The 11,116-nt window shown below is 37.1% G+C and overlaps 1 non-coding gene across 1 annotated transcript; it reads right to left on the minus strand.

Annotated features, from left to right (window-relative positions):
* Positions 1 to 8,404: 8,404 nt before the first annotated feature.
* Positions 8,405 to 8,511, minus strand: LOC141710149 (small nucleolar RNA R71). Its single transcript, XR_012570683.1, has one exon. It is a non-coding gene; the product is annotated as a small nucleolar RNA R71 (small nucleolar RNA).
* Positions 8,512 to 11,116: the final 2,605 nt, after the last annotated feature.

The raw sequence follows: 11,116 nt of genomic DNA on the forward strand, positions 1-11,116 counted from the left end.
TTTCTACTCTCTCGACGGATATTATTCATCCATCGACTAGTGATTGTCTCTCGACGGATGTCCTTAACAATAATTATCCGTTGAATTTCTCAACTAGTATTTCGACGGATGTCCCTCATCAGTTGAATATCACTGCATCACTTGAAATTTCCACAATTGTTACAAGTGTAGATGACTTAGTAGTAGTTCAATCACTACTAGGATTGAGGGAAGGGAGTGAACTGAGTGAGAGGCTGAGTTGCTCTCAGGAAAAGGAGAGGAAATGAGTGACAAAATGCATGCTATTTTTTCCAGCATGGCAAGAGTGAGTGAGAGGAGTCCCACCTTAGATGGTGAAGGTGAGGGTGTGAGGGTGGGTAACGAAGGGGAGCCCTTGATGCAACAAAAGAGAGAAAAAGAGAGAAATGCATGTACAAGTGAAGAATGTGAAGAGCTCATTATTAGTGAGTTAAGGGATGTCAATGAGGCTAAAAAAAGCAGCTATTTCAGCAAGAATATCAAGCTATTTTAGACTCTATTTCTTATAAAGCTGAGGCATTTACTCACCCTATTCCAGCTTATCAAACTTTGGTTGAACAGGACAATGAGGCTGCTGAGAGGATACTAAACTTGGTGCACATAATAGCTTCAATGCTAAGGGCCAAGGATGCAATCAACTCTCTTCCACCTACAGCTAGTGATGATTTTGAGTGAGAGGAGTCCCACCTTAGATGGTGAAGGTGAGGGTGTGAGGGAGGGTAGCCAAGGGGAGCCCTTGATGCAATAAAAGAGAGAAAAAGAGAGAAATGCATGTACAAGTGAAGAATGTGAAGAGCCCATTATTAGCGAGTTAAGGGATGTCAATGAGGCTAAAAAGAAGCAGCTATTTCAGCAAGAATATCAAGTTGTTTTAGACTCTATTTCTTATGAAGCTGAGGCATTTATTCACCCTATTCCAGCTTATCAAACTTTGGCTGAACATGACAATGAGGCTGCTGAGAGGATACTAAACTTGGTGCACATAATAGCTTCAATGCTAAGGGCCAAGGATGCAATCAACTCTCTTCCACCTACAACTGGTGATGATTTTGAATTAGATTATACTGGTACATTTGGAGATGTTTCTAATGATGAAGAGGATGTCATGGACATAGGGGGAGATGCAGGTCCTAGTTCAAGCACAAGCACTTCAACCTGGATATTTAGCAAAGACTGCAGTGAACATCATTTCAAATCCACTCTATTCCACATTATCTATCAGACTCAAACAGCTCTTCAACCCAACACAGATTCCAACACCAAAAATCTTCTCCAAGCACATCTTGAGTCTCTACAACTGCAAAAGATTCAATCTCTAAATAGAGTCAAGATGTGAATGAAATCAAGACAGACATTGCACAAGTCAAGAAGGACATCACTAAAAAGATAGAGTCCAACCATCCCGACATTACAATGAGAGACATTAACAGGAAACTCAGGAAGGATTCTGACTTAAGTAGCAAGGTTGATTCTTTGGACACTAGGCTGAAAGCACTGAAACTTCAATCACCAAGATCCAGAACAACCAAGTTCATCAGACTCCTTCTTCAGAAATTGGTGGCTGCTCAAACTTCAAACTCTGTTTTAATTGATGATAACAAAAAGGGGGAGAAAGATGCACTTGTCCCAGCCAGTAAGGGGAGAAAGATGCACTTACCCAAGGTAGTGAGGGGGATAAGGATGTGCATATTCAAGACAACAAAATGATTGTTCCAATAATTACTTTCACAAAGCCACCAGTTTTGGATATCATTGACTTGATCAATATTGCAGTAGCTGAGCTCAGGCTGAATGAACAATTGAAGTAAATTGATGAGAAGATTGAAAAGGTTTTTGGTCCAAATGCAAAGCAAGATAAATCTGTGAAACACTTTACATGATTGAGACAAATCCCTATCAGTGAAATGAGCTTGAGGAACATGGGGAGAGGTCAAACCTCTGCTTGAAGACATCCAAAGGCCAATGTGATCTTGAATCCCAAGAAACATTCTTCAAAATATTCTACCAAGAATCCTTTGGACCTAGTATATGCAACTCTTCATCCATATAAAAAGAAACCGATTGGTCATTCTATTGCTCACATCAAAGATCCTAGAGACTCAGTTTTAAAGAAGAGGATAGCCAAAGTCTAGAAACATGGTAAATAAATTTATGTGATGGCTGGACATCCACAATTTGTAGAAACCAAAAGAGAATAAAAGATGAGAATTAAGAATCAGAAAAGGCAGGCTGCCTTAGAAGCTAAGAAAAAGGTTGAAAAGGTTGCTACCAAATCAGAAGCTGAGAAGCCTGCTACTATCACTGAAACTGAGAAACTGGAAGAACCAAAGCAAAAAATTGGAAAAGGATGAGAAAGGAAACAACCAAAAGGAAGCTGAATTTTGGAGAAGAAAAAGAAGAAGATGAACCTGAGTCTACCCAGTCTACCACTACAAATCAATCAACCTTGCCCACAATGGAGCAAGCTGAAACCAAGGTCTATTCAGATGTATATTTTAATGGTGAGCCAATAATTCCAAAGGATGAACCAATAGACTGGAGAAACCCACCTATCCCTAATCTAAACTTCCCAATTCTAACTACCTCAGATAAAAGAAGAAAGTCCAAACCAAGCAAGCCAGTCAAGTCAGTTCCATTCAAATCCAAAAATCTACCCAAACCCAAACCTATTGTCAACAAAGGAGATCAACTATTCATCTGTGACATTAAGGAGTTCTCTGACATCACTCTTTACTTAGATGAGCTAGATGAAGTTAGGGTTATTGATGCCTATAAAAGACTTCCAAAAAGATTGGTGTTCAAGTACAAGGGTGGCAGGGAAATCACTTGGCTTCTTCATAGGATTCTCAATGAAGGCTTCTCTGTCTTAGTGAAAATTTTATCCTCAATCAAGAAAAACTTTGGCTTTAATATTGATGCCAAGAAGCAGATACTCAACTAGATTGAGAGAATAAGACAAAGTTGGAGAGACCCAAATGCACTCCCAGGAGTTTTAACTATTCCTTACACTGGGGATAGAGTACATTTGAGGCCATACTGGCTAATGGAGTTCAAGGATGAAAAGAACATAAGAAGATTCTTTAGATTAGATGATCAATTAAAGATATCAAGCAATGAAACTCTCAAGGAAATGCAGGAGATGCTTGATCAATCAAATGAAGATGAATCTGTGTTCTACAGACAACTCTAACACCAGATTGAAGAGAATAATGAGAAGCTGGGAAAGATGACTAGACAATCTAGGAGAAAGGATTAATTTGCTCAGACAAGAGGAGCACCTTGAACAAAGCCTGTAAGACGTGTGTGAACTTTCTTTTATCAAGTTTCAATAAATTGCAGTATCATTTTTATCTACTATTGAATAATCTCTATGTAAAAAGGTATTTTGTTATCATCAAGTCCCTCTAAGTTTATGCCTACAATTCTAGTAGGCATAAATTGGGGGAGATTGTTAGGAATATGTTGCGGGCTTGATGATAACTTGTAAAAACACCTTAGTAAATTTGATTAAGTGTATTTTGTAGCTTTCGACGGATGATCCTATCTGTCATCCGTTGAAAGAGTAGCTTATGTATTAATAAGTATTTTGTAGCACATTCCTATATATTGTAATGCCTTAAAGAATTAGAAGTTGTAGGACATTCTAAGTCATGTTGACTGCAAGAATGATACGTAAAATAGGTTGGAAAATTGTATATATTAGATGCCTTGTAATTTTATATAAGTGAAATTGAGTCAATTGCTATAGAAACACTTTCAACGGATGTTCTTCACAAGGCTTCGATGGATGACCCAAGTCACATTTCGACGGATGATCCAATAGAGTCTCAACGGATGATTCAATTGAGTTTCGATGGAGGATGAATTTCAAACAGGAGTTGATAGTGACTTGACAGTCACATGGGTTGATTACACACAAAAGGAATGTGGCAACCTATAATCAGGTTTTAGAGAATAAAGAAGCATTTCCATTTCCATGCTTACTTGAAGAAAATCAAAGATACTGGATGGAGAAATGAAGAAGCATGTGATTAGAAAAATACACTTTTTATTTTATTAGTTGTCTTTTTCACTTGTAACTTGGTAATATATAAACCAAAAGTAGCTAGTAGTAAATTAAGCAATCAATTAGCGAAATAGAAAAAGCTGTATCTGTGAAGAATTTCCCTGTTCCTTGTGATTCTACTTGTAAGAAACTGTGTACAATCTTTGTATCGCATAGTTCTCGAGATATATATATATATCTGGTGGATAAGTTCAATCCACTAGAAAGTTTTTAAATACTTGTGTTTAAATTACTTTGTGTTTGAATACATCAATACTTTCATTCCGTACTTTTGCATATTTAGACATTGTTATGTATATTTGTTAGAGAAGTTCTTAAAATCAAAGAAGAAACCAAGAATTACATTCAACTCCCCCTTGTGTAATTCAACTGTTAGATTGTCTAGGATTAACAACAATTGCCAAAACTCTCTTTTATAAATACATGGTAAGGACTTATTATTAGTATAGATATATGTTGATGATATCATTTTTGGTTCTACTAATGATAAACTTTGTGAGATATTTGCAAAGCTAATGCAGTCTAGATATCAAATGAGTATGATGGGAGAATTGAGTTATTTATTGGGTTTACAAGTAAAACATATTGATGAAGGAATCTTCATAAATCAATCCAAATATACCAGGAATTTGCTCAAAAGATTTGGAATACAAGACAGTTCAACTGCAACAACTCCCATGGCCACTGCAACCAAGTAAAATTTAAATACTGGTTAATCAGTAAATATAACTGACTACAGAGGTATGATTGGTTCACTCCTATTCTTGACTTCTAGTAGACCCGATATCATGTATGTTACTTGTCTCTTTGCAAGGTTCTAAGCTGATCCAAGGGAACCTCATGTATTGGATGTGAAAAGAATTTTTAAATATCTCAAAGGCACCATGAATCTTGGATTATGGTATCCTAGAGATCCTGATTTTAAGATAATTGGATATTCAAATACTGATTTTGTAGGATGTAAAATAGACAGGAAAAATACTTCTGGAAGTTACCAATTACTTAGTGGCAGATTGGTTTCTTGGTTTAGCCAGAAATAAAAGTCAATTTCCACATTAACTACAGAAGCTGAATATATTGTTGCAGGAAGCTGTTGTGCTCAAATTCTATGGATGAAGAATTAGTTACTGGATTATGGGTTAGAGTATTCTTCTATTCATATATATTGTGATAATCAAAGTGATATTGCAATGACAGGAAATCCAGTACAACATTCTATGACTAAACACATCAGCATCAGGTACCATTTCATAAGGGAACATGTGGAAGAAGGAATAGTAGAATTGGTATTTGTCCCAACAGATCAGCAATTAGCAGATATATTCACCAAGCCTATCTGTGAAGCTACTTTTACAAGATTAATGAATAAATTGGGAATGATATCAGGACATTTCTCAAACTCTGATAATTAGGAATAACTACTGATAGTTAGAGTGCGGTATCTTATTATTACGTATCAGTACTTGCTAAATACTGATTATAGTGTTAAAATCTGATGCCATGAAAGCATGTAATTAGCTTCTATTAATCCCAGCCAGTAGTTGCATGTTAAACTCTAATTATGTGCATACGATCTGATATTGGTCAAACTTGTGTTGACTTATAAATCCTGATAGTTGTTAATTATATACTGATATTAGTCAAACTCTGATTGACTATTAATTCTGATGATAATTTTTGAATTTTTGTTTTAATCAGTATTTTAATAACAGGTGTGAAGTTTTTTGCAAATGGGTATTTTTTGCATGATTACAGTTGTTTATATGATGGCGTGAGGTTATGAAAAACGTTCAATTTTATACAAAACTTTATTCTCGGGAACTGTGCACGTAGTAACATATGTATACATGATTACTTCTACAGTCAATTGTATACTGCCACCTATCCCACTAAATTGAAATGTTTCTAAGTTAGTGGAATGATGTGTTATACAAAATCAATTCTTGATTTCAATTAACACTTTACTTATCTCTATTATTTTTCTCTCTGCTACTTTACTTTCTCTCACCTATAAACTCTAAAACCCTAATTTCTGTTCAGAATTTTTTTCTTACAAATTGACCATGACTTCAACAGTTGCTTCTAAACCATTAAATTATGACTGTGAAAATTTGTTATTAACAACTATTCTGCTATTCTGGATAACAACAGCATGAATATCGATTTTCACATTTTTCATGACTTTCTCAGATCCAGTGAGATTGGGTTTGCTCTTATAGAACCCACAACTATATCCGGTGATCAGGTGCTCTCTATCTGGAAAACTGGAGTGTATGATGATATAGGTGCCAATGGAACTCCAATCTTGGTGTTTGAGTTTGAAAGGAAGAAAAGGGTAGTTACTCCTCAGACTATAAGAGTTGTATTATGATAAGTGAATTTTATATCTACCTGGAACGCTTCATTTCAGGCTTAAGTTGATGTTTTGGACTCAAGTTGTTGGTATTTTTGATGTGTTTTTGCGTTATTGCATTTCAGGCATCAGTTATATGAAGAAAGGAGCTTTTCAAGGAAATATACTGAAAAGAGGTCAGAATTGGAAGCCTAGGTTATTCTCAAGTTGTAGAGAATCTCGTTAGCTTCGAGTGGGCAGTTGAATCGCCTAATTCTGATGAGCAGAACTCAAGTTATGGCCAAAAGAAGAATTGTCAGAAAAATTCCTGAATGTCAGCGCGGCCGTGCCAGAAGGCAGGGCGCCCGCGCCGCTGAAAACACTATTTCAGCGTGGTTGCACCCGATTTCTGCCTCAGAATCATGATTTAGTCGAAATTGAAAATTTTGAGAGTCCTAGTCATCCTGAAGCCTATGTATACCCATAAAAAGACGTTTTTAACAACAAAGGAGACCTGGGAGAGCAATAAGAAGACCTAGAGAGCACGAGACGGCTACGAAGAAGAAGACTTTTATTTTCTTTGATTTAGGCGATACTTGGATGCTTGTTTTCGATTTTTTCTTGAACCCTAGTACTCTTATATTGTTTATTATCATGCTTTCATTGGAACCCATGATGATGATGAGTTCGATTATGAATTAATCGTTATTGTGGGGTTCTAATGGATTTACTTATGGATTTCTATAGTTAATTTATTTCAATATCTTGATGTGTGATGATTGATTGATATCCTAGTATTGGTTGTGCTTATTCGTCTTATGTGCGTAGCTAACATATAAGATAACGTGTTAATCTCTATTGAAGCGATAGTGAATATAGAGGTTTAAAACTTGCCATGCTAGCATAGGTTCATGTATTTGTTATGCATGATTCGTAGGTAATTTTAACCATCTTACTTTCCCTATGTAATCACGATAGATAACTTGCGCATTAAACTATTATGTTTTCAATTCTTATAGACATATAAGGACTAAGCATAATTGGTATCTATTCAACTTCTATCTCTTTTGTGGATGCTTGGTAGTAGGGTATTCGTACAACGAAAGTTGGCATTTACTAGTTTCGTGTTATTTGATTAGTGTCATCACCATTACATGCTAAGGTTAAGAACAAAAAGGCTATTGAATGAAGTATTTAATGAAGTTAGGATCCCATGTTTGTCATATATAGTAATTCAACCTCAATTCTCTTAGTTAATGTTATTTAGTATAATCTCTTAGTTTAATCAAAACCCAATTTGTTATTTATCTTAGCATTGAGTGATAACCATACATTGTTGCATAGGTGCATAAATTGAACTTAACCTAAACCAGTCTCTGTGGGAACGAATCTGATTTATATCTTATACTACTTGCGAACGCGTATACTTGCGTGAATATTAGCGTGTGTTTTCGCCCTAACAAGTTTTTGACGCCGCTGCCGGGGACTCGGTGTTAATTTTTAGTTTATGTGCTTATCATCAGTGGTCGTTAAAGTTCACTGACTCGGATTTTTTTACTTTCACGGTTTATTTGTTTGTGTTTCAGGTACTCATTACAATGGGAGATCCAGCAGCACGAACGAAAGCCTTGATGGATTTTTCTCAACCCAAGATCAATGACATTCAATCTAGCATTGTCAGACCAGCCATCTCGGCTAATACTTTTGAAATCAAGTCTAGCATGATTTAATGGGTGCAGAATTCAATCCAATTTGGGGGTTCTCCAATGGAAGATCCCAATATGCACATTAGGGATTTCATTGAGATCTGCGACACCTTCAAGTTCAATGGTGTTTCTGAAGATGCTGTGAAGCTGAAACTATTCCCATTCTCTCTGAGGGACAAGGCTAAGAGCTGGTTACACTCTTTACCAGCTGGTTCGATTACTACTTGGGAAGATCTTGCTCAAAAATCTCTCACTAAATTCTTCCCTATGGCAAAGACAGTTGCAATCAGGAATGCTCTTACTCAATTTGTGCAACAATCAGGAGAATCTTTATATGAAGCTTGGGAGTGCTACAAGGAGATGCTTAGGAAGTGTCCTCATCATGGAATGCCTGATTGGATAATCATCAATTGTTTTTAAAATGGTTTGGGAGCACAGTCCAGACCCATGCTTGATGCAGCATCAGGTGGAGCCTTATGGGCTAAGAGCTAAGATGAAGCTTATGATCTAATTGAACTGATGGCTGCTAATGAATATTAGTATCCAACTCACATTTTGACGGCGAAAAAGGCGAAAGAAGCACGAGATTGCCATAGGGCAATGTAGCTGGAGTTCTTCAAGTGGATACAACTACGACTATCACTGCTTAACTAAAGGAGTTGTCTATGAAGATCGATTCTCTAGCTAACTATGGTGTTAAGCAGATAACCAGTGCTTGTGAGCTGTGTGCAGGTCCGCATGCGACGGAGCAATGCGCTATATCTAGTGACTCAACTCAGTTTGTGAGCAATGTTTAGAGATCGCAGCATCCAGTTCCTGCCACTTATCATCCTGACAACTGGAATCATCCTAACGTTAGTTAGAGTAACAAGTAGAATGCGATGCAACAGCCATTCCAGCAGTTTAGAAACAATCAATTTAATTCTCCTGGTTTTCAGCAACAACTTGCACCAAGACAATAACTCCAACTTCAACAACAAACTCATGATGGAGGTCTATCTTCGAATGAAAAATCTGAATTGGAGGAGTTGTGGCTTATGTACAAAAACCAGGCTCTTATATGCCAAAGCCAAGCTGTTTCTATCAAGACTCTGGAGAACCATATAGGACAAATTGCTAACATCTTATTGAATCGACTACCAGGAACGCTTTCTAGTGATGCAGAAGTTCCAAGCAAGAGGGAAGCAGAAGAGCAGGTTAAGGCAATTACATTAAGGTCTAGGAAGGTTGCAAGCCCCGAAAAATCTCAAGTTCCAGAATCTGAAGTTTTGGCTGAAGAAGATGTGCAGAAGGAAGCAGAAGTGGAATCAAGGAAGAAAACTATGGAACACACTCCTCCTGAGGGTAATATACGGGAAAAACAGGTCTATCCTCCACCTCCTTTTCCTAAAAGGCTGCAGAAGCAGAAGTTGGATAAGCAATTTGCTAAGTTTCTGGAGGTGTTCAAGAAACTTCATATCAACATACCTTTCGCTGAAGCTCTTGAACAGATGCCTAGCTATGCGAGGTTTATGAAAGGTATTCTCTCTCGGAAAGTGAAGCTCGATGACTTAGAAACCGTGGCTCTAACGGAAGAGTGCAGTGCTGTGCTGCAATAAAAGTTGCCTTCGAAGCTTAAAGATCCTGGAAGCTTCACTATTCCTTGCACCATCGGAAACTTGTCATTCGACAAGTGTTTATGTAATTTTGGAGCTAGCATCAATCTGATGCCCTTGTCTATCTTCAAGAAGCTTGGTCTACCTGATCCGAAGCTGACATATATGTCCTTGTAGTTGGCCGGTCGTTCTATTACATATCCACGAGGCATTGTGGAGGATGTGTTGGTCAAGGTGGAAAAACTTATCTTTCCTGCTGACTTTGTAATTCTTGACTTTGAGGAGGATAAGAAGATTCCCATTATCTTGGGGAGACCATTCTTAGCTACAGGCCGAATTATGATCGATGTGCAAAAAGGAGAGCTTACGATGAAGGTTCAAGATCAAAAGGTCACTTTTAATGTATTCAAGGTAATAAAGTTACCCACAGCTAAAGAGGAGTGCTTTAAAGTAGAGTGGATTGACTATGTCATGAATTCGAAGCTTGAGCAATTGCCAAGGTTAGATACCTTAGAGAGACCCTTAATAAGGGAATCAGTTATTGAAGTAGAAGGAGCAGAGGAACTACAGGTTTTGAATGCACCTCCGTGGAAGAGGAAGTTGGATATGCCATTCAATTCTCTTGGGTTAGAAGAGTTGAAAATTTCTCAAGAGCGTCTCAAACCGTCGATTGAAGAAGCTCCCACACTTGAGCTCAATCAACTACCAGATCACTTGAGTTATGCATTCTTAGGTGCACCCCATGATAAGGGGTTGGGATATTTTTTGATGATGTAGAGAGTGGCTGAAGGGATCTTCCTATAATGCCCCCAAATCCGGGGTCAGAGGATTTGGTCATCACGATGTAACCTCAATCCAAATTAACCTGCTTAATCAATAAACAATAGCCAGCGGAAGATATTTATCATTTATGACCCCAAACTAGTCCAAGATCTTTTAAGGTTACATTTCTAGAAATAAGATATCCAAATTCCACAAATAAATTTTCACTTTCTTTTAAAACTCTTTTCAATATTTCTCAATCTCAAAACTTAACCCGCTAGTATAACTTCGAAAAGAAGTATACTAGGCCCAACTATAAAATTACACACCTATAATATAATATAATATAAACAACTTTATACAATAAAACTTACACTAGTCCACAAACCCTGGACCAATCACCTTTCAAAAGCTTCTTCTTTACTTTCTTGAATTACGCAGCTAAACAGCGCAAGCTAATCCTCACTGGAGGTTAAATTTGAAAACAGGCAAGTATGAGCGAAAGAAATACTCAGCAAGATCATTATGACATATATAGGGTCTTTTGATATAAAACCGACATCTGCATTAGAGCAGAACATTTAAAATCATAATTGTTGAATCATAAAATTTTAGTTGAGGAACCCCGGAATTGGTT

Source organism: Apium graveolens, chromosome 2 (genome assembly GCF_009905375.1).
Source record: "Apium graveolens cultivar Ventura chromosome 2, ASM990537v1, whole genome shotgun sequence".
NCBI lineage: Eukaryota > Viridiplantae > Streptophyta > Magnoliopsida > Apiales > Apiaceae > Apium > Apium graveolens.